At 32.9% G+C, this 24,871-nt stretch overlaps 3 long non-coding RNA genes and 1 pseudogene across 4 annotated transcripts; 1 reads left to right on the top strand and 3 right to left on the bottom strand.

Moving 5' to 3' along the window:
* The first annotated feature begins 383 nt into the window (after positions 1-383).
* LOC146908034 (beta-glucosidase 11-like) lies at positions 384-24,694 on the top strand (annotated as a pseudogene). Its single transcript, XR_015019160.1, has 12 exons — positions 384-569; positions 1,359-1,592; positions 2,192-2,267; positions 2,602-2,673; positions 2,784-2,871; positions 3,094-3,349; positions 3,451-3,566; positions 3,658-3,878; positions 14,840-14,871; positions 14,963-15,050; positions 15,134-15,224; positions 24,252-24,694. The product of XR_015019160.1 is annotated as a beta-glucosidase 11-like (transcript).
* LOC146908037 (uncharacterized) lies at positions 4,067-6,352 on the bottom strand. Its single transcript, XR_015019163.1, has 2 exons — positions 5,911-6,352; positions 4,067-4,251 (listed from the first exon to the last, which is right to left on the bottom strand). It is a non-coding gene; the product is annotated as an uncharacterized LOC146908037 (long non-coding RNA).
* On the bottom strand, positions 7,800-10,013 carry LOC146908036 (uncharacterized). Its single transcript, XR_015019162.1, has 2 exons — positions 9,572-10,013; positions 7,800-7,984 (listed from the first exon to the last, which is right to left on the bottom strand). It is a non-coding gene; the product is annotated as an uncharacterized LOC146908036 (long non-coding RNA).
* LOC146908035 (uncharacterized) lies at positions 11,461-13,910 on the bottom strand. The gene is made up of 2 exons (XR_015019161.1): positions 13,305-13,910; positions 11,461-11,645 (listed from the first exon to the last, which is right to left on the bottom strand). It is a non-coding gene; the product is annotated as an uncharacterized LOC146908035 (long non-coding RNA).
* Positions 24,695-24,871: the final 177 nt, after the last annotated feature.

The following is a 24,871-nucleotide window of genomic DNA, read 5'->3' as shown; positions in this document are numbered from 1 at the left end:
TTTATGTTCTTCAGTACTTACATGCATCATAAGTCTTCAAATTTATGATCTATCACCGACGATTACATATGGTATTAGATGTAAAGTTTAAAAATTCATATATAGATTGACCAAAATATAATCTAAAAAAAAAAAAAACCCAAATCATTATCTGAATGAAGTTAAGAGACCGCATAATTTGCCATTAATTAATTTTTTTTTTTGAGGGATTGCCATTAATTAATTAATATGTTGAACATTTTGTGTCCTTATTTAATGTAAGTACCAAATCTACACGTAGCCATATACGTGACGTGTTTAGTAAGCTTCCGAACTGGAATCTTGACATGTATATTCTTATAAAATAATGTATGTCATATAAGTTTGATTAATTGATTGTTGTCTGAAAAACACAACTGAAAATAGAAGAAATTAATATGACTTTTATCTTGAAGGGGTTTGCTTTGAAAGAATTATTAACCTCTGCAGTAGTAGTGTTACTAGTAATCCTCCTCCCTAGTGCTTATGGTTTGAGCAGAGATGAATTCCCTTCTGACTTTGTGTTTGGTGCATCAACTTCAGCTTACCAAGTTTGTTCTTTTCTCTCTTTCTCAATTCCTAAATCAATTTAGTTCTTAACTATCCACTCCCATCAATTTCTTATGTGAGAAATTTAAAGAGTATATATGTTTCTGTTGATTACTTTATGAAAAAAAATAATCACTTCTGTTCTTTTAGCTTTGAGAATAATCTGATTATAGGTAGAGATGACTAAGAAAAAATCTTTGAAAAATATGTTTTAAAATTAATACTTTTTATCTTAAATAAATGGAATTTCTTTTCTAAGAAGTCAACTTAGTCCATCAAATTGACATCCAAGATCTTGAGTGGAGCACACTCCAAAATCCCAAGCTAAGACCACCGGACCGATCCAAGTGGGTTTAAATAAATGGACGGTTAAATCTTTTTCATACAAAGATAATTGTCAGAATTAAGGTTTAATCTGAAATTAAGATTTAATCTTGGTCCTTGAAGGTGTAGCCACTAGCCAGTAGTATGAGTTAGGATGCTAAATAAATTTTATGAAAGAGGTGTAGAGTTCAACCCCTAATGCGAATAAATTCCCTTCTCCCTAAAAAAGCAACCACTAACTTCACTTCTTTTTTTTAATAAAAGAATAGAACAACAATCTTGATTTTCTAGACCTATATAAGCTTTTCTCAAGTCTTAAGCTTTTAGTATATATTGGAATTTTATCTTAAACCAATGGAATCTTAATATTTTTTTTATAGAACAAATGGAATCTTAATCTTTGTCATACAATGGTAATAGTTGGAATTAAGATTGAAATATATATTGGAATTTGGGTGTTGTGAAAGGTTGAAGGTGCAGCAAATAAAGATGGCAGGAAGCCAAGCATTTGGGATACCTTCTCCCATGCTGGAAATGGTATTGTCCTCTGCTCACATATATAAAGTATTTTAATTTTTAATAAAGAATTTTTTATACTACTTTTTATTGAAACAAAAATTGAATATATGTAAAATATTTTTTCAGGGAATAAGTACCAAGGTAATGGAGATATTGCATGCGACCAATATCACAAATATAAGGTAATCGAACTATATATAGTACAAAAAACAATAGTCTTATCCCACTATGTGGATTCGGCTAGATGAATCAAACAATATCAATGTTCTCTCATATATCATATCTCTTCTCAAGTTAATCTCTACGCATTTCTTAATAGTGTATATATATATATATATATATATATATATATATATATATACACATATATATACACATATATATATACATAGATATATATATACACATATATATATACATATATACATATATATACATATATATATATACGTGTATATGTACATATATACATATATATACATATATATATATACGTGTATATGTATACATATATATATATATACATACATCTATATATATACGTGTATATGTATATATATATATATATATATATATATATATATATATATATATATGTACGTATACATATATATATATATATATATATATATATATATATATATATAACTAAAAGGGAAAAGATGTTGTACATGCATACACAATAATCTTACTTATATATATGTTTTATAACTTATAAGTTGAAGTCCTTCACCTAAAAATACTTGGCACTAAGGAAATACTAGACCTTAATTTTGTGCAGGAAGATGTGCAACTCATGGCCAACATGGGCTTAGATGCCTATAGGTTTTCAATATCATGGTCAAGACTCATTCCTGGTAAGAGATTCTTAATTCCATGCATAAGCATAACATAATGTCAAAATGTCAAAAAAGTTAGTGTACTTGACACAGTAGGTTTGGTTTAACTGCATGGTTCACTAAGTGCATGTTAGAACGGCGGTGAATTTGACGAAATCAATGTGACATCATGATTTTGTCGAAGTTTTGGAGCATTGCTTTTGCTAATAGCACGATGGCATGCCGTGATAATATCAAACCCATTGTTGATCCAAACATGCATTGTGCCCTAAGTCAATTTAAATATAATTGTCTAACATTGAACTATTATATTGCCTATTGTTCTAACCATCTTGATCTCATGTATTAACAGATGGAAAAGGACCGGTCAATCCAAAAGGATTACATTACTACAACAATCTTATAGATGAATTGATAAGCCATGGTTCTTTCAAATACTACATTTTCCTTTTCGGTCACTTTGACTAACATCTTAGAGAGGTTGATCCAATGTCGATGTATATTTAGTTTTGTTGTTGTTTCTACATCTTGTAGAAATCCAACCACATGTTACATTACATCATTGGGATCTACCACAACAACTTGAGGATGAATATGGAGGATGGGTTAATCGAAGCATTGTGTACGCTTCCACTACTTTCAAGTCTCTATTTGTATTATCGTTTTGTTTTAGATTGAGATGATTCCAAATACACCCGGCACAAAAATAGGTTTAAATATAAGCACAAAAAAAAAATAATTGTATTTGATCTACATTCGATCAGATACATTTATTTTCTTTTTTTGCTTTATTTAACTTTGGAGCGTAATTTTTATTGTGATTTATGTAAGTATATGATTGTAGGAAAGATTTCACTGCATATGCTGATGTGTGCTTCAAAGAATTTGGTGATCGAGTTAAGTATTGGACTACGGCGAATGAGGGCAATGTGTATGCATTGTTTGGTTATGATCTTGGCAGCTTACCACCTCAGAGGTGTTCTCCTTCCTTTAAAACTAACTGCTCAATGGGAAATTCCTCAACTGAGCCATATTTGGTAGCTCGTCATATGTTGTTAGCACATGCTTCAGCTGCAAGATTGTATAGGAAAAAATATAAGGTAAAATTAATCAACAGCTAAAACATATAGAGTGAGCATGATGATGTTATTTTGAAATGGTCTTAATCATCATTTAATATGTTTATGATTACTAAGTGTAGGGCATGCAACATGGATTTATTGGGTTTAATCTTCTTACTTTTGGTTTTGTTCCACTGACAAATACTAGTGAAGATATAATTGCCACTCAAAGGGCTCAAGACTTCATGATGGGGTGGTAAGTAATTAACAATTTGATATAATCTATTTCTCTCCCAATGGAAAATATATAAATATATATCATAGCTTTCAATTATTTGATATTGTAGGTTCCTAAACCCCTTTATATTTGGTGAATATCCTGATATAATGAGAAAGAATGCTGGATCAAGACTTCCTTCCTTCACCAAAAAGGAATCAAGTCTTATCAAGGGCTCAATGGACTTCTTAGGAATCAACTTTTACAGCTCATTTTATGTTAAAAACAGTCCTGGCATCCAACACATATAGGATAGAGATTACATAGCAGATATGGAAGTGGAAACTATAAGTATGACTTAAGCTTTTTCCTTCATATTTTCTAATTGCATAACCAATTCTATGAGGTTCTAATTGAATCACAGTCGAACTGTCCAGATTTCAAACTCGATACTTTGGATTTAAAAAAGAAATCAAAACCTACATTGAAAAATTGTGACGATATACTGAAACACCCCTACTAGAAAATTACCTAGGATATCTAGCATGAGTGTTAAACTCGGCATCGGGTACATTAAAATTACAATAAATAAAAATTCTCTGAACAATTCATAGAACTTCTCACCTGTTAACTCAAAAATAGTACCACTGACGTGTACTTTATATGGTCCAGCTACTTCTGCTCCTTCATCAAGAACCATCATGACGTATAATAACTCGTATATCTGAAATAAATAAAAGGGATTTGGGTGAGACATGATGTCTCAGTGAGTTCCATCTATCCTAGGTTGTAGGCAACCTCGGGGAACCTAGGATCGCCATCTGTTTCTAACCTCAACCCATTTTGGGTTTATACAATTTCATTATGCATAACTGAGCGATCAAGGGATAACTAAAATCGCTGTTTGAAATACTACTTTGATCATATAATAATTATAATCATATTCATAACTTTAATCATAAACATAATAATCATAAACATATATCCGGTCTATCGTATTCTGGTATAGCTTATACTTTGACATACTGAATTGAGCATGTCTCTGATTCTTTTCCGATAACAACTAGTTTCGGCTAACTAAGCCGGAGTTTCATAACTAAAATTCCTCATTTCCAACGATTAGTAAAATTTCCATAAAATATTGCTTCGTAGCTAATTCATTTCAAACATAATTTTCATATTGATACACCTCTCGTATACTTTATCATCGCATCTCATGATGTGAATTTACCATCAATAAAGTATGTAAATTATTTTCTCATTTATACAACTCAATATAATTTATCTCATCAATATAAAATATTTTCTCATTTGTACCGCTCAATATAAATTATTTCATCATTTATCTCTTTCCATTATTTGTACATAAACCACATTATATCTTCGTTGTGGCGAACGGGAATATACCACATTATCTCTTCGTTGTGGCGAACGGAATATACCACATTATCTCTTCGTTGTGGCGAACGGAAATATACCACATTATCTCTTCGTTGTGGCGAACGGAATATACCACATTATCTCTTCGTTGTGGCGAACGGAAATATACCACATTATCTCTTCGTTGTGGCGAACGGAAATATACCACATTATCTCTTCGTTGTGGCGAACGGAAATATACCACATTATCTCTTCGTTGTGGCGAACGGAATATACCACATTATCTCTTCGTTGTGGCGAACGGAAATATACCACATTATCTCTTCGTTGTGGTGAACGGAAATATACCACATTATCTCTTCGTTGTGGCGAACGGAAATATACCACATTATCTCTTCGTTGTGGCGAACGGATAAAAAGTTCTTTACTATGACCCGTACGTCATAGGCTACATTATCTCTCGTTGTAGCAAACGGATAAAAAGTTCATTACTATGACCCGTACGTCATAGGCTACATTATCTCTCGTTGTAGCAAACGGATAAAAATTCATTACTATGACCCGTACGTCATAGGCTACATTATCTCTCGTTGTAGCAAACGGATAAAAATTCATAGTTTCTTTTCTTTTTTTATTTTTTCCTATGAGCATGTTACTCATTTCAATTTTTCTTCTCATTTCCATTTTCTTTCAAATCATTACTATAATTATATAAATCATTCGCGTTGATAGAATTTTTCCTCCAACATTTATACTAGCATAACATACTTATTAACATAATTGAGATTTTAGAATAAACAAATAAGGATACCTAACTCAGAATTAATCATTCTACTATCTCATATTTATTATGTTTCAAATGTACCAATCATATGACATGATAGTCATGCTTGCACAATCGGCCAGTAATTATAGAAATGGTCTAAATTATTCATATTATCTAAATAATCTAACATAATCATAGTTGATCCCCAAAGGTGGGTTTTAAGCTAAAGGAACTCACCTTGGCATTAGTCCCGAAATTGCAAGCAGCTTATCCCCAATTTTCAGCTTTTGCTAGCTCCAAAACTCCATAATCCATTTTCCAAAATAGCTTATGTATTGGCTTATAGGTGTTACTCTTTCTGAAACAACTCAACTCATTTGTGACATACTCTTACTTCATCAACCAGCATATACAAAAATTTCCATTCCAGTCCCTGCACCCGAAGTTCACCGTTTGGCTATTTAAGCACTTCCAAAACAGCTTAATTACCATTTAATCACCTTTACCATGATTAGAACACCTTATTCTTTTTCCATTGCTCATATACCAATTCAACATATCTCGCCTAAACTGTTCATCAGAAAATAATACTTGAAACAACTTAACTTTCAACTTAAGCTATTCTTCAACAGCTTAACTAGCAACTTATAACTTCTATCACATAAATTTCGACCCAACCTTTAATACAGAAGTTCCAACATGTATTATTAACCCTATGAATTACTTGTACAGTAGTTTGAACTCACAACTTAGTCATTTAAGGCATTTTGCTCAAAACAGCTTAACTGACAGCTTATGACCTCTAAACAATTCAATTTCTGCTCAAATTTTCCAGAATCAATCCCAACATGTTTAAACACCTCCTAAACCAGTTATACAAAATTCCAACATGTTACAATCAATAATCACTTGAAATAGCTTATGGGAATAACTTGCACACTTTAAGTCCTAAGTTCTCACACCAATGCTCCTAGCTTATTATCATTCTTCATACCATATTTCTAAATACCATTACCACACATAATCCTCTTCCAATTACACATAAAACATATATCAAAGCTTGGATTAAATAAATTCCCATGAAAAGATGATTATGCCACTTACCTTGTGATTAATCCATTCTTTGGTGCTCTAATGCAAACTCATAAGCTAATTCCCATGAGGCTTGAATGAAAATGAAGGTTATGGAGAATCAAAAGGAGAGGCGGTTTTGAGGAATTAAGAATGGAAGGAGAAGTTTTGAAGTTTCTTCCTTAAATCACCTCTAGAAAACTTATGTGTACCATTCATGTAGTGAAAGCATGGTAATTTGATGAAGTTTTGGTGGTTAAGGTAGTATAGGGAGGGGACCGATTTCTTAGAGGGAGAAGGGGGAAGAAAATATTCTAGAATGAAGAAGAAGAATATGGAAAATGAGAGAAGATTAAGCCTTTGGTCCAACTTTAAAAAAAAATCTTGATTAGCAAGTTTACCATTTTGCCCTTTAAAGGAAAAGACACAATTATCCTCCGTTAATTCGTAACCATTAAATTTCTCGAGTTCATTGGAATAATGAGCGAGATATTTATAGATTAATGTCTCATTTCTTAATAAATAATTAACCCCTTTAACAATTATTTATGTTTTGACATGTAATTGATACGACAATTTATTATAAATTCAGCGGGATATTACAATCTACCCCCCTTATAGAAATTTCGTCCTCGAAATTTAGGGATTTACTTGCTAATAAGCACAAATAATTTCTCCAATTTTCAATTTTAGATTCCAACATACGTCTGTTACAAACTGATTCTTTCTGACTAACCAATTTAAACTGCATAGGTACCAGCCACCGTTGGCGTTGAATACTTCCTTAAGAGAATTCATCATAAACTTCACATCATGCCTTTCCTTCTTGGTACGCTTCATTCTTTCAAGTTCCTATTCAGCTCTCAAACATTTGTTCTACTATCATATACTAGTCTGAGTTGATCAGACTCAGCCAAACATGACATTTGGAATAAATATCTGGAACCCAATAGCCACACCACATCTTATTGAATTCTAATGACCCAAGGCACGATCTGAATCGACCTGCTCTGATACCAAATTGAAACACCCCTACTAGAAAATTACCTAGGATATCTAGCATGAGTGTTAAACTCGGCATCGGGTACATTAAAATTACAATAAATAAAAATTCTCTGAACAATTCATAGAACTTCTCACCTGTTAACTCAAAAATAGTACCACTGACGTGTACTTTATATGGTCCAGCTACTTCTGCTCCTTCATCAAGAACCATCATGACGTATAATAACTCGTATATCTGAAATAAATAAAAGGGATTTGGGTGAGACATGATGTCTCAGTGAGTTCCATCTATCCTAGGTTGTAGGCAACCTCGGGGAACCTAGGATCGCCATCTGTTTCTAACCTCAACCCATTTTGGGTTTATACAATTTCATTATGCATAACTGAGCGATCAAGGGATAACTAAAATCGCTGTTTGAAATACTACTTTGATCATATAATAATTATAATCATATTCATAACTTTAATCATAAACATAATAATCATAAACATATATCCGGTCTATCGTATTCTGGTATAGCTTATACTTTGACATACTGAATTGAGCATGTCTCTGATTCTTTTCCGATAACAACTAGTTTCGGCTAACTAAGCCGGAGTTTCATAACTAAAATTCCTCATTTCCAACGATTAGTAAAATTTCCATAAAATATTGCTTCGTAGCTAATTCATTTCAAACATAATTTTCATATTGATACACCTCTCGTATACTTTATCATCGCATCTCATGATGTGAATTTACCATCAATAAAGTATGTAAATTATTTTCTCATTTATACAACTCAATATAATTTATCTCATCAATATAAAATATTTTCTCATTTGTACCGCTCAATATAAATTATTTCATCATTTATCTCTTTCCATTATTTGTACATAAACCACATTATATCTTCGTTGTGGCGAACGGGAATATACCACATTATCTCTTCGTTGTGGCGAACGGAATATACCACATTATCTCTTCGTTGTGGCGAACGGAAATATACCACATTATCTCTTCGTTGTGGCGAACGGAATATACCACATTATCTCTTCGTTGTGGCGAACGGAAATATACCACATTATCTCTTCGTTGTGGCGAACGGAATATACCACATTATCTCTTCGTTGTGGCGAACGGAAATATACCACATTATCTCTTCGTTGTGGTGAACGGAAATATACCACATTATCTCTTCGTTGTGGCGAACGGAAATATACCACATTATCTCTTCGTTGTGGCGAACGGATAAAAAGTTCTTTACTATGACCCGTACGTCATAGGCTACATTATCTCTCGTTGTAGCAAACGGATAAAAAGTTCATTACTATGACCCGTACGTCATAGGCTACATTATCTCTCGTTGTAGCAAACGGATAAAAATTCATTACTATGACCCGTACGTCATAGGCTACATTATCTCTCGTTGTAGCAAACGGATAAAAATTCATAGTTTCTTTTCTTTTTTTATTTTTTCCTATGAGCATGTTACTCATTTCAATTTTTCTTCTCATTTCCATTTTCTTTCAAATCATTACTATAATTATATAAATCATTCGCGTTGATAGAATTTTTCCTCCAACATTTATACTAGCATAACATACTTATTAACATAATTGAGATTTTAGAATAAACAAATAAGGATACCTAACTCAGAATTAATCATTCTACTATCTCATATTTATTATGTTTCAAATGTACCAATCATATGACATGATAGTCATGCTTGCACAATCGGCCAGTAATTATAGAAATGGTCTAAATTATTCATATTATCTAAATAATCTAACATAATCATAGTTGATCCCCAAAGGTGGGTTTTAAGCTAAAGGAACTCACCTTGGCATTAGTCCCGAAATTGCAAGCAGCTTATCCCCAATTTTCAGCTTTTGCTAGCTCCAAAACTCCATAATCCATTTTCCAAAATAGCTTATGTATTGGCTTATAGGTGTTACTCTTTCTGAAACAACTCAACTCATTTGTGACATACTCTTACTTCATCAACCAGCATATACAAAAATTTCCATTCCAGTCCCTGCACCCGAAGTTCACCGTTTGGCTATTTAAGCACTTCCAAAACAGCTTAATTACCATTTAATCACCTTTACCATGATTAGAACACCTTATTCTTTTTCCATTGCTCATATACCAATTCAACATATCTCGCCTAAACTGTTCATCAGAAAATAATACTTGAAACAACTTAACTTTCAACTTAAGCTATTCTTCAACAGCTTAACTAGCAACTTATAACTTCTATCACATAAATTTCGACCCAACCTTTAATACAGAAGTTCCAACATGTATTATTAACCCTATGAATTACTTGTACAGTAGTTTGAACTCACAACTTAGTCATTTAAGGCATTTTGCTCAAAACAGCTTAACTGACAGCTTATGACCTCTAAACAATTCAATTTCTGCTCAAATTTTCCAGAATCAATCCCAACATGTTTAAACACCTCCTAAACCAGTTATACAAAATTCCAACATGTTACAATCAATAATCACTTGAAATAGCTTATGGGAATAACTTGCACACTTTAAGTCCTAAGTTCTCACACCAATGCTCCTAGCTTATTATCATTCTTCATACCATATTTCTAAATACCATTACCACACATAATCCTCTTCCAATTACACATAAAACATATATCAAAGCTTGGATTAAATAAATTCCCATGAAAAGATGATTATGCCACTTACCTTGTGATTAATCCATTCTTTGGTGCTCTAATGCAAACTCATAAGCTAATTCCCATGAGGCTTGAATGAAAATGAAGGTTATGGAGAATCAAAAGGAGAGGCGGTTTTGAGGAATTAAGAATGGAAGGAGAAGTTTTGAAGTTTCTTCCTTAAATCACCTCTAGAAAACTTATGTGTACCATTCATGTAGTGAAAGCATGGTAATTTGATGAAGTTTTGGTGGTTAAGGTAGTATAGGGAGGGGACCGATTTCTTAGAGGGAGAAGGGGGAAGAAAATATTCTAGAATGAAGAAGAAGAATATGGAAAATGAGAGAAGATTAAGCCTTTGGTCCAACTTTAAAAAAAAATCTTGATTAGCAAGTTTACCATTTTGCCCTTTAAAGGAAAAGACACAATTATCCTCCGTTAATTCGTAACCATTAAATTTCTCGAGTTCATTGGAATAATGAGCGAGATATTTATAGATTAATGTCTCATTTCTTAATAAATAATTAACCCCTTTAACAATTATTTATGTTTTGACATGTAATTGATACGACAATTTATTATAAATTCAGCGGGATATTACAATCTACCCCCCTTATAGAAATTTCGTCCTCGAAATTTAGGGATTTACTTGCTAATAAGCACAAATAATTTCTCCAATTTTCAATTTTAGATTCCAACATACGTCTGTTACAAACTGATTCTTTCTGACTAACCAATTTAAACTGCATAGGTACCAGCCACCGTTGGCGTTGAATACTTCCTTAAGAGAATTCATCATAAACTTCACATCATGCCTTTCCTTCTTGGTACGCTTCATTCTTTCAAGTTCCTATTCAGCTCTCAAACATTTGTTCTACTATCATATACTAGTCTGAGTTGATCAGACTCAGCCAAACATGACATTTGGAATAAATATCTGGAACCCAATAGCCACACCACATCTTATTGAATTCTAATGACCCAAGGCACGATCTGAATCGACCTGCTCTGATACCAAATTGAAACACCCCTACTAGAAAATTACCTAGGATATCTAGCATGAGTGTTAAACTCGGCATCGGGTACATTAAAATTACAATAAATAAAAATTCTCTGAACAATTCATAGAACTTCTCACCTGTTAACTCAAAAATAGTACCACTGACGTGTACTTTATATGGTCCAGCTACTTCTGCTCCTTCATCAAGAACCATCATGACGTATAATAACTCGTATATCTGAAATAAATAAAAGGGATTTGGGTGAGACATGATGTCTCAGTGAGTTCCATCTATCCTAGGTTGTAGGCAACCTCGGGGAACCTAGGATCGCCATCTGTTTCTAACCTCAACCCATTTTGGGTTTATACAATTTCATTATGCATAACTGAGCGATCAAGGGATAACTAAAATCGCTGTTTGAAATACTACTTTGATCATATAATAATTATAATCATATTCATAACTTTAATCATAAACATAATAATCATAAACATATATCCGGTCTATCGTATTCTGGTATAGCTTATACTTTGACATACTGAATTGAGCATGTCTCTGATTCTTTTCCGATAACAACTAGTTTCGGCTAACTAAGCCGGAGTTTCATAACTAAAATTCCTCATTTCCAACGATTAGTAAAATTTCCATAAAATATTGCTTCGTAGCTAATTCATTTCAAACATAATTTTCATATTGATACACCTCTCGTATACTTTATCATCGCATCTCATGATGTGAATTTACCATCAATAAAGTATGTAAATTATTTTCTCATTTATACAACTCAATATAATTTATCTCATCAATATAAAATATTTTCTCATTTGTACCGCTCAATATAAATTATTTCATCATTTATCTCTTTCCATTATTTGTACATAAACCACATTATATCTTCGTTGTGGCAAACGGGAATATACCACATTATCTCTTCGTTGTGGCGAACGGAATATACCACATTATCTCTTCGTTGTGGCGAACGGAAATATACCACATTATCTCTTCGTTGTGGCGAACGGAATATACCACATTATCTCTTCGTTGTGGCGAACGGAAATATACCACATTATCTCTTCGTTGTGGTGAACGGAAATATACCACATTATCTCTTCGTTGTGGCGAACGGAAATATACCACATTATCTCTTCGTTGTGGCGAACGGAATATACCACATTATCTCTTCGTTGTGGCGAACGGAAATATACCACATTATCTCTTCGTTGTGGTGAACGGAAATATACCACATTATCTCTTCGTTGTGGCGAACGGAAATATACCACATTATCTCTTCGTTGTGGCGAACGGATAAAAAGTTCTTTACTATGACCCGTACGTCATAGGCTACATTATCTCTCGTTGTAGCAAACGGATAAAAAGTTCATTACTATGACCCGTACGTCATAGGCTACATTATCTCTCGTTGTAGCAAACGGATAAAAATTCATTACTATGACCCGTACGTCATAGGCTACATTATCTCTCGTTGTAGCAAACGGATAAAAATTCATAGTTTCTTTTCTTTTTTTATTTTTTCCTATGAGCATGTTACTCATTTCAATTTTTCTTCTCATTTCCATTTTCTTTCAAATCATTACTATAATTATATAAATCATTCGCGTTGATAGAATTTTTCCTCCAACATTTATACTAGCATAACATACTTATTAACATAATTGAGATTTTAGAATAAACAAATAAGGATACCTAACTCAGAATTAATCATTCTACTATCTCATATTTATTATGTTTCAAATGTACCAATCATATGACATGATAGTCATGCTTGCACAATCGGCCAGTAATTATAGAAATGGTCTAAATTATTCATATTATCTAAATAATCTAACATAATCATAGTTGATCCCCAAAGGTGGGTTTTAAGCTAAAGGAACTCACCTTGGCATTAGTCCCGAAATTGCAAGCAGCTTATCCCCAATTTTCAGCTTTTGCTAGCTCCAAAACTCCATAATCCATTTTCCAAAATAGCTTATGTATTGGCTTATAGGTGTTACTCTTTCTGAAACAACTCAACTCATTTGTGACATACTCTTACTTCATCAACCAGCATATACAAAAATTTCCATTCCAGTCCCTGCACCCGAAGTTCACCGTTTGGCTATTTAAGCACTTCCAAAACAGCTTAATTACCATTTAATCACCTTTACCATGATTAGAACACCTTATTCTTTTTCCATTGCTCATATACCAATTCAACATATCTCGCCTAAACTGTTCATCAGAAAATAATACTTGAAACAACTTAACTTTCAACTTAAGCTATTCTTCAACAGCTTAACTAGCAACTTATAACTTCTATCACATAAATTTCGACCCAACCTTTAATACAGAAGTTCCAACATGTATTATTAACCCTATGAATCACTTGTACAGTAGTTTGAACTCACAACTTAGTCATTTAAGGCATTTTGCTCAAAACAGCTTAACTGACAGCTTATGACCTCTAAACAATTCAATTTCTGCTCAAATTTTCCAGAATCAATCCCAACATGTTTAAACACCTCCTAAACCAGTTATACAAAATTCCAACATGTTACAATCAATAATCACTTGAAATAGCTTATGGGAATAACTTGCACACTTTAAGTCCTAAGTTCTCACACCAATGCTCCTAGCTTATTATCATTCTTCATACCATATTTCTAAATACCATTACCACACATAATCCTCTTCCAATTACACATAAAACATATATCAAAGCTTGGATTAAATAAATTCCCATGAAAAGATGATTATGCCACTTACCTTGTGATTAATCCATTCTTTGGTGCTCTAATGCAAACTCATAAGCTAATTCCCATGAGGCTTGAATGAAAATGAAGGTTATGGAGAATCAAAAGGAGAGGCGGTTTTGAGGAATTAAGAATGGAAGGAGAAGTTTTGAAGTTTCTTCCTTAAATCACCTCTAGAAAACTTATGTGTACCATTCATGTAGTGAAAGCATGGTAATTTGATGAAGTTTTGGTGGTTAAGGTAGTATAGGGAGGGGACCGATTTCTTAGAGGGAGAAGGGGGAAGAAAATATTCTAGAATGAAGAAGAAGAATATGGAAAATGAGAGAAGATTAAGCCTTTGGTCCAACTTTAAAAAAAATCTTGATTAGCAAGTTTACCATTTTGCCCTTTAAAGGAAAAGACACAATTATCCTCCGTTAATTCGTAACCATTAAATTTCTCGAGTTCATTGGAATAATGAGCGAGATATTTATAGATTAATGTCTCATTTCTTAATAAATAATTAACCCCTTTAACAATTATTTATGTTTTGACATGTAATTGATACGACAATTTATTATAAATTCAGCGGGATATTACATATACACAACTCAAATTCAAAACTATCTATAATGTCGATCATCCTTCCTCCAATTTTGAGGAACATAAACAACTAACTTATGTTCTTTCTTGTTGTAGTGCTTACATCAAATCATACATCTCCAAATGAGGTACCATCAAGTTGTTCCTCTACTCATTTATTTCTAAATTTTTTTAAGGATGAAAATTCCATATTGTCCCCTAACCAACTGGTTGGTTTAGAATCCAATTACACCATGGATTTTGCAAGGTGTGCTAGACTGGATGAAGAACAATTATGGAAATTTTCCAATTTACATACATGAAAATGGTACCATATTTTTCAAATTTATGATAATTATTCAATTCAACCTTCCTATTTCTCATTTGTATGGTATGTCTTTGGTTTTTCAGGCCAAAAAACATCTAGTAATTCCTCGTTGGATGATTGGTCTAGGGTGAAATACTTGCATGAATACATTGGGAGCATGGCTAATGCACTAAGGTACTTCTAATTTGATTTCCAACTATAAAGTGTTATACCTATGATGTACACTACAAACCTTCATATTGCAAGAAAATGCAGTTGTGGAGATCTCAAAATCCTTTAAATTGTGGATGCATTGCGGATAGAGGTGTCAATATCATGGGGCTTTGAAGTTTTGGCCCCAGCCCACATAGTAATGGGGCTTAAAAATCCACAAGATTAAAAGGCCCACATTCATGCAAGCCCACAAATCAAAAGCCCCCAAGCCCCAAAATTTCTATAAACATTTTCTTTTAAAGTTTTTTTTTTAAAAAAAAAAAAAACTATTTTTAAAGTTTTTTTTTAATTCAAAACAAATTATTTATACAAAATAGCTTATTACGATTTTATTTTAAAAACAACTTATTCAAAACAACTTATTTATGCAAAACAACATATTTATGCAAAACAACTTATTTATACAAAACAGCTTATTTATGCAAAACAGCTTATTCGAAACAACTTATTTATACAAAATAGTTTATTTGTGCAAAACGGCTTATTCAAAACAACTTATTTATAAAATACAGCTTATTTGTGCAAAACAGCTTATTCAAAACAGCTTATTTATACAAAACAGCTTATTCCGATTTCATTTTAAAAAACAACTTATTCAAAACAACTTATTTGTGCAAAACAACATATTTATGCAAAACAACTTATTCAAAACAGCTTATTTATGCAAAACAGCTTATTCGAAACAACTTATTTATACAAAATAGCTTATTTGTGCAAAACAACTTATTCAAAACAACTTATTTATACAAAACAGCTTATTTGTGCAAAACATCTTATTCAAAACAGCTTATTTATACAAAAAGCTTATTCCGATTTCATTTTAAAAAACAACTTATTCAAAACAACTTATTTATGCAAAACAACATATTTATGCAAAACAACTTATTCAAAACAGCTTATTTATGCAAAACAGCTTATTCGAAACAACTTATTTATACAAAATAGCTTATTTGTGCAAAACAACTTATTCAAAACAACTTATTTATACAAAACAGCTTATTTGTGCAAAACATCTTATTCAAAACAGCTTATTTATACAAAAAGCTTATTCCGATTTCATTTTAAAAAACAACTTATTCAAAACAACTTATTTATGCAAAACAACATATTTATGCAAAACAACTTATTCAAAACAGCTTATTTATGCAAAACAGCTTATTCGAAACAACTTATTTATACAAAATAGCTTATTTGTGCAAAACAGCTTATTCAAAACAGCTTATTTATGCAAAACAACATATTTATGCAAAACAACTTATTCAAAACAGCTTATTTATGCAAAACAGCTTATTCGAAACAACTTGTTTATACAAAACAGCTTATTTGTGCAAAACAACTTATTCGAAAAAACTTATTTATAAAAAATCCTATTCAAAACAGCTTATTTGTGCAAAACAGCTTATTCGTAATATGTTGTTTTTCATAAATAAGTTGTTTTGAATAAGTTGTTTTGCATAAATAAGATGTTTTGCACAAATAAGTTGTCTTGAATAAGCTGTTTTTGCATAAATAAGCTGTTTTTTTTAAAAAAATAAGGTGTTTTGAATAAGTTGTTTTTTAAAATAAGATCATAATAAGTTGTTTTGCATAAATAAGATGTTTTGAATAAGTTGTTTTGCATAGATAAGTTGTTTCGAATAAGCGGTTTTAAAAAAAAGTGATCCTAATAAGCTGTTTTGCACAAATAAGCTATTTTGTATAAATAAGTTGTTTCGAATAAGTTGTTTTGCATAAATAAGCTGGTTTGAATATGTTGTTTTGCATAAATATGTTGTTTTGCATAAATAAATTGTTTTGAATAAGTTGTTTTTTAAAATGAAATTGGAATAAGCTGTTTTGTATAAATAAGCTGTTTTGAATAAACTGTTTTGCACAAATAAGCTGTTTTGTATAAATAAGTTGTTTTTTTTTTTTTTAAAGGAGACTTGCCAAAGAAGCAAGCCCCTAGAAATATTATAGATAATCAAAAAGATACAAGAAAGAGGGGGGGAAAACAACCAAAAACCCTCCACAAATTAACAAAACCTGAAGTAAGGCAAGCCTAATCTATTTCTAGTGAAGGCTTCACTAATCTGTTGAGGCAAATGATCCCACCAAAAAGAAGTGTTCAAACTAAGACCTATATTAGCTAGTTGATCTGCACAATGATTGCCCTCCCTATACATATGAGTTACAAAAAAAGACATAGAAGATGTTAAGTGAATACAGTTCTCCCATCTGTTTCTTAAATGCCAAGGAACAATTGATTTTGATTTAAAAGCCAATGTAACCAACATGGAATCAGTTTCAAGCCAGACCTGTCTCCAACCCTTTTGGTGAGCTAATTCTATAGCAAACATTGCTCCATTTAGTTCTGCAACTAAAGAGTTTGCATTACCCAAATTGTAAGCAAAAGCACCCACAAAATCAGCATTGCTATTTCTATAGATACCTCCACAAGAAGAAGGGCCAGGATTTCCCACAGAAGCACCATCTATGTTGCACTTTATCCAATCAAACATTGGTGGCTGCCACAATATCTCTTTAATTCTAGGGGCCCTACCATAGTTCAATTTGACTGAGAAGGCTCTGAGAAGAACAAAGTCAGAAATAGAAGTGTTTGCAACACATTTTGAGCTGTTACCTGACATTGATGTGCCTGCTGTGATGAGGTTGACAGCTGATCTGAAGTTGATTTTCTTGTTATTGAACCTCAATTGATTCCTGCAGAACCAGATAATGTTGATGATGTTTGTAACTGCTGCTAAAATCACAATTTTGCAGAGAGGGGACCAATTTCTTTGACTGAGTTGAATAGCTTCCTGAATTGAAGTAAAAGTGCACTGTAAATTGATGATGGAACTGAGCCACTGCCAAATGGATGTAGCAAAGGAGCATTCTAAAAATAAGTGAGTAGTGGTTTCTTGTGCTTTATCACATAAACTGCACTTTGATGGAATATTGCAGCCTCTTAATGAAAGATTGTCATCAGTTGGTAACTTGTTATGCAAGGTTCTCCATATCATAGTGGACTTAGAGGGAGGGATTGCATTGTTCCAAATATTCTTGGCCCAAGATAAATTTTGTCCACCATTGCAGTGAAACTGATAAGCCTCTTTGAAAGTAAGCTCACCATTATGAGAGTGTTTCCAGATGATTTTATCTTCTTTCTCAATTACAGGAATAGAAACATCCTTAATCAAGCCATGAATATTTGGAAACATTTGTAAAAGGTTTTGAGGAATGCTCCAGGAATGGTTAATGATGAATTGACTGACAGTGGCTTTTAAGAAAGGATGATAGGCAATTGGAATGTCAAGAGATGAAACAATTGAGTTACCACACCAGAGATCCTTCCAAAAATTAATATCTTGACCATTGCCCAGTAACCAAGATGAGTTAAAAATAACTTCCTGGTACTTGTGCTTGATACTAGTCCAAATTGAAGATGAGATATGATAAGCAATAGGAACATTATTCTTCAGAACTCTATTTCTTATAAATTGAGCCCAGTGCAGATTAGATTGCATCATTTCCCAACAGAGTTTAAGATTGGCACCTTCGTTGATTTTTGATAGAGATCTAATGCCAAGGCCACCTTCATTGACGGGGGAACAAACCTTATGCCAAGCAACTGTGACTAGCTTCCTTTTGTTGACATCTCCACTCCAAATAAAATTTCTCATCCATCTTTCTAAATCTTTAATTAACTGAACAGGCCAAGAATAGATTGTAATGCAATGAATAAGCATGCTATGAATGACACTTTTCACTAGTTGCACTCTACCAGCAAGAGATAATAAAGATGCTTTCCATGCTGAAAGCTTGAGCTTGACTTTATCAGCAATTGGTTGAAAATAAGCAGTTTTAGCTTTGCCTTTGAAAATTGGAACTCCAAGATATGTAAATGGTAAGGTTCCAATACTAAAACCAGTCAAAAGGGAGATTTGAGAAAGTCTTTGAGGTGATATGGAACCAGAATAAATTGAAGACTTTTGAGGATTTACAAACTGGCCTGAAATCTGAGCATATTTAGTAAATAAATCAGTCAGGTTTTGAATGTTGGATGAGGTACCTTTACAGAATAGCATTATATCATCAGCATATAAGATGTGGGAGGGTGCTGGATTACTTCTTGAGCCATGAATGAGCTTTAGCTTTCCATCTCTAACAAGCTTTGTTAAACTTCTGCTTAAAACTTCTTCTGCAATGCAAAATAGCAGTGGGGATAGAGGATCCCCTTGCCTAACCCCCCTTGAGCAAGCAAAATAACCATGAAGCTTTCCATTGATTGCTATTGACATTCTAGCTGATTCTAAAATTGATTTGATCCAGTTGCAAAATACTTCACTAAATCCAAAAGCCTTTAAAACCTTTAACAGAAAATTCCAGTTGAGAGTGTCAAATGCTTTGGCCATGTCTACTTTCATTGCAAGATTACCTCCAAAGGATCTCTTGTGAAGAACATTAACAATTTCAGAAGTAAGACAGATGCAGTCTTTAATGCTCCTTCCTTTAATGAAACCTCTTTGTTGGACTGATGTGATTGCTGGCATGATTGATGAGAGTCTGTCTGCCAAAATCTTGGAAATCACTTTAAATTTGAAATTAGCAATTGCAATTGGTCTAAACTGCTCCACTGAATCTGCATTGTTAGTTTTAGGAATAAGTGCAATAATATTAGCATTGAAATTAGGTAATAACCATCCAGAAGTAAAGAACTGCAAAACAGCTCTAAACACATCATGTTTGATTATTTCCCAGTAAGTTTGAAAAAAGATTGCTCCAAAACCATCAGGCCCTGGAGCACTGTTTTTATTTAAATCAAAAACTGCATTTGTAATTTCCTCATGAGATGGTAACATAGTTAACATATTGTTAACTCTATCTGTGATCAACTCAGGCACAACTTCTTCTATCAAATTGTTTTGTACAGTATCTGTATTGTTGGTAAAAATATTAGTGAAATGGTTAACAACATGTGCTGCAACTAGATCAGGTTCATTAAGAGTGATGTCACCATTTCTCATAGATGTAATGAGGCTAGAGACATTTTTGATTTTGGAGACTCTATGGAAATAGGCTGTATTTCTGTCACCTTCACAATGCCACTTTACTTTTGATTTTTCATGCCAAAATTGTTCTTCCAGATCTAAAGCATTTTCCAACTTCAGTTGAGCATTCTTTTCTTGGTCCAGAAGTAAATCAGTGCTACCAATAGTATCTATCTTCAATTGAATATCATCTAGATCTTTATAAGCCAGTGCCACTTGAGAATGCACATTGCCAAATGTATTTTTGTTCCACAGTTTCAGGGCATCTTTCAAAGCCTTCAACTTCTGAGATAGCACATACATTGGACATCCTAAAATTTGAGAATTCCAGCATTGCTTGACAATATTGATACAGTCTGGATGGGAAATCCACATTTTCATGAATTTAAAAGAGGATGAGAACTGGTTACATTGGGTTTGAAAATCAAAAAGGAGAGGGTAATGGTCTGATCTGAGTTTAGTTAAGGTACACACACTGATGGATTCACAAGCATCTACCCAATCATGATTAACAAAGACTCTATCTAATCTTTTTTGTGTATTGTTTCTGCCTCTTCTACCATTAGACCAAGTAAAAGAGGCACCTTTAGTGGGAAGATGGACAAGGTTATTAAGGTCACTCCACTGTTGGAATTCTAACATTGGTAATCTAGCAGGTTCATGGTTACCTTTATGTTCATGTGATCCCAAAATTGCATTGAAATCACCCACACAACTCCAGGGTATTTTGTATTAATTTTGGATATTAGAAAGAGCAGACCAAAGTGTTCTTCTTCTAATGTAACAAGTAGAAGCATACACTCCAGAAACACCAAAAGACTTACCATCTAACACAACTTGAATTGAAATTTGTTGGTCATCAACAACAATTATGTCAGGGTTAAGATTAAAGGCACAAAGACACCAAAGGTTTGGGGTAAGAGAACCTCTATTGTTAACTGTACAGATTTTGAGGCCAAGATTATGAAGCCATCTAGGAGATAGATTATTAATAGACATCCAGGGTTCAGAGATAAAGCATATATCAGGTTTATATTTAATAAGTAGTTTCTTTAAAGCTAATTTTGTAGGTTTATTAGCCAAACCTCTCAAATTCCAATAAAAGCACTTCATCTAAAAGGTTTTGGAGCACCAACCTTTGATCTGGTAATATAAGGCTTTGACTTTGAGATTCTCTGACTACTAGCTTTCTTGACTGCTTTCTTTGTTGCTTTGCTAGTAACTACTTGAAAACCTTGTTCATCAACATCAGGTATAAGGTTATCTGCTTCTTTTGACAAAGATGTTTCTGCTGGTAACTTACCTGTCATGTTTCTAGCAGCCGGTTGACTTGTAACGACAGCATATTGAACAGAGTCACCATCATTAACCTCCATCTCAGCAAGATTGGCCCATGAATCTTTTAAAAACTGAATGTCTTGCTGCAGGACTGGTTGATCATCAACATTAGCACTTTTTTCTGATACATCATCTTCCTCTTCACTAGCATTATTCTCAGATTCTTCATTATCATCATTAACTTGTTGTGTAGCATCAACAAATTCTGAGCCATTGGTGCTTTCTGAATCTTCAACAGCTGTTTTATCTTGATGTACACTTTGAGCCCTGTTATTCACTTCAGGAGTTTTCATAGATGCTTCTGCAGTTTCTGTTCTCCTCTTTGACATTTCTTCATTAACCTCATTTTCAAGGTTAACATCATCCTGGTTTCTAACCTTAGAAGTTGAATCTTCAACATTTACCACTTCAGGTTCTTTGTTCTTTTTGGGCACATAAGCTTGAGTCTTTTTGGGCTGTTGCTTATAAGGAATATCCTTGTTTTCAACTGGCTTCCTCTTACAGATTTCAATGTAATGGCCAGTGCACTTACAAAAACTACAAAAGTCTGGTAAATTCTCATACTCTATATCCACAAAAAACGCATAACCAGTCCTTTCAACAAGGATTCTATGACACAAAGCATCATTCAAATTCAAATCTATTAAAACCCTAGCATAGTGTCCAAAAGATCTATCCAACATAGACTTACTTGTGATATTATCTGTGCATATTGGAGTACCAACCCCACTAGCAATAGCAAAGAGTATTTTCTTGCGCCAATACTCTTGTGAAAGTCCAAATATGCGAATCCAAACCTGAGTAGTTGACTGTTGTTGAATACTAGGGTTAAAATCTTTACTCCAGGCAAACAATTTCAATATCCCTGGACTTAAATTCCATGAACCTATAGATCTCACCCTTCTCATGTCCTCCACAGAGAGAAAAGAGAATTCATAGAATCCTCTTCCAATAGAGGTAACCCCCCATCTGCTAAGATCTTTCCATAAGACAGCAAGCTTGGATCTCAAGTTTTCCACCGTAATAGGGTTAGAACCCTTAGGCCAAATAATTCTACCTTGCAAGTTGTGCTTGCATGCCTCTAATCCTGCTTCATATTCATCATCAGGGATTTGAATAGCCCTACGGTCACCTTTAAGGCAAGGTTTTGGGAGCTGACTCAAAGGAATATCACAAATGTTACTGACGGCTTGCGCAAAAGTCTTTTGTTGCTTTGTCTGAGTGTTTTCTGGCTGTGGGGAAGCTTTAGGGGATGGGATTGATGGGTCTTGAAGGCAAGGCCATGAGAGAATGAATGGTTTGGATGGTGGTGGTACAGTAGTCATGGTGGCTAGGACGGTTGTTGGCGGTGGTTACTTAAGAGGAAGGAAACTATGATGAACAGTGACAATCGCACTTAAAATCGCCTAAAACTAGAGAGCACATGGTGACATCCTTGTCATGATAAATAAGTTGTTTTGAATAAGCTGTTTTGCACAAATAAGCTATTTTATATAAATAAGTTGTTTGGAATAAGCTGTTTTGCATAAATAAGCTGTTTTGAATAAGTTGTTTTGCATAAATATGTTGTTTTGAATAAGTTATTTTTAAAATGAAATCGGAATAAGCTGTTTTGTATAAATAAATTGTTTTGAATAAGCTGTTTTGCACAAATAAGTTGTTTTGTATAAATAAGTTGTTTCGAATAAGTTGTTTTGCATAAATAAGCTGTTTTGATTAAGTTGTTTTTTAAAATGAAATCGGAATAAGCTGTTTGTATAAATAAGCTGTTTTGAATAAGCTGTTTTGTATAAATAAGTTCTTTTAAATAAGCTGTTTTGCACAAATAAGCTGTTTTGTGTAAATAAGTTGTTTCGAATAAGCTGTTTTGAATAAGTTTTTTTTTTAAAATGAAATTGGAATAAGTTGTTTTGAATAAATAAGTTGTTTTGAATAAGCTGTTTTGCACAAATATGCTGTTTTGTATAAATAAGTTGTTTCGAATAAGTTGTTTTGCATAAATAAGCTGTTTTGAATAAGTTATTCTTTAAAATGAAATCGGAATAAGTTGTCTGTATAAATAAGTTGTTTTGAATAAGTTGTTTTGCACAATAAGCTGTTTGTATAAATAAGCTGTTTTGAATAAGTTGTTTTGCACAAATAAGCTGTTTTGTATAAAAAAAGTTGTTTCGAATAAGCTGTTTTGCATAAATAAGCTATTTTGAATAAGTTGTTTTTTAAAATGAGATCGGAATAAGCTGTTTTGCATAAATAAGTTGTTTTGAATAAGCGGTTTTTAAAAAGTCATTCTAATAAGTTGTTTTGCATAACTGTTAAGAAAAAAATTATAATATGGGGCTTTATTAGGCCCACAAATAAATAGATTTTATAGTGGGCTTGGCCCCAAATAATTCTTTTCAATTAAGGGGCTTTAATTTAGTGGGCTTGGTGGGGGCTTTTTTAAGTGGGCTTTGAAATTTGGGGCTCTATTGACACCTCTAATTGCGGATGTGAATCGCGCAATTTACAACCATTGGTTATATCTCCACATTAAATAGTTATCAATAGTTTCATGAGTACTAATTGATTATTTTTTTCGTCTTGTTTACATTCCCTTTTATTCTTGACATACTGAAAGGAGTGGATCAAATGTCAAGGGTTATTTTGTATGGTGCTTATTGGATGCGTTCGAATTAATGGGTGGATATGAAATAAGTTATGGCTTATATTACGTAGATATGAAAGATCCAAGTTTGAAGAGACAACCTAAACTCTCTGCTGAATGGTACTCAAATTTTCTTAAAGGGAACCCTATGGACTCAAAGATTGCTAGTGAAATTGAGAAGAATCCACTTTTGCCTTCCCAGATATCTTTATTATATAAGGCCAAGTAATCTTTAGTTTGAGAAGAATCCACTTTGTTGCTACCACATGAATGAATAAAAGGACATGGTTTATGATGTTAAACTCGAAACATAATATTTGCTGTTTATCAATGTGATGCAATGTACATGTCCTATTATATATGATGAAGAAAGTTGATGATGATGATGATGATGATGATACACAGTATCTTGCATGTATTTAATTTCCTATATGCTAAATGTGGGTGACAAAAATGAATTTTGTCACATTCAAACTATGTCATTGATCACACAAGTGCTCAATGGTGTCTAGACATATGTTGTTAATGATGTTTCAGCAAAGTGACATAGACGAAATCTTGAAAATTCCTCTCTGTATGCACCAAATTTCGAG

This window comes from Medicago sativa, chromosome 7 (assembly GCF_051527215.1).
Source record: "Medicago sativa cultivar Bolivia chromosome 7, Bolivia_mono, whole genome shotgun sequence".
Classification (NCBI taxonomy): Eukaryota; Viridiplantae; Streptophyta; class Magnoliopsida; order Fabales; family Fabaceae; genus Medicago; species Medicago sativa.
Note: the sequence above shows the minus strand (reverse complement) of the source record. Positions and strands in the feature narration are given on the sequence as shown.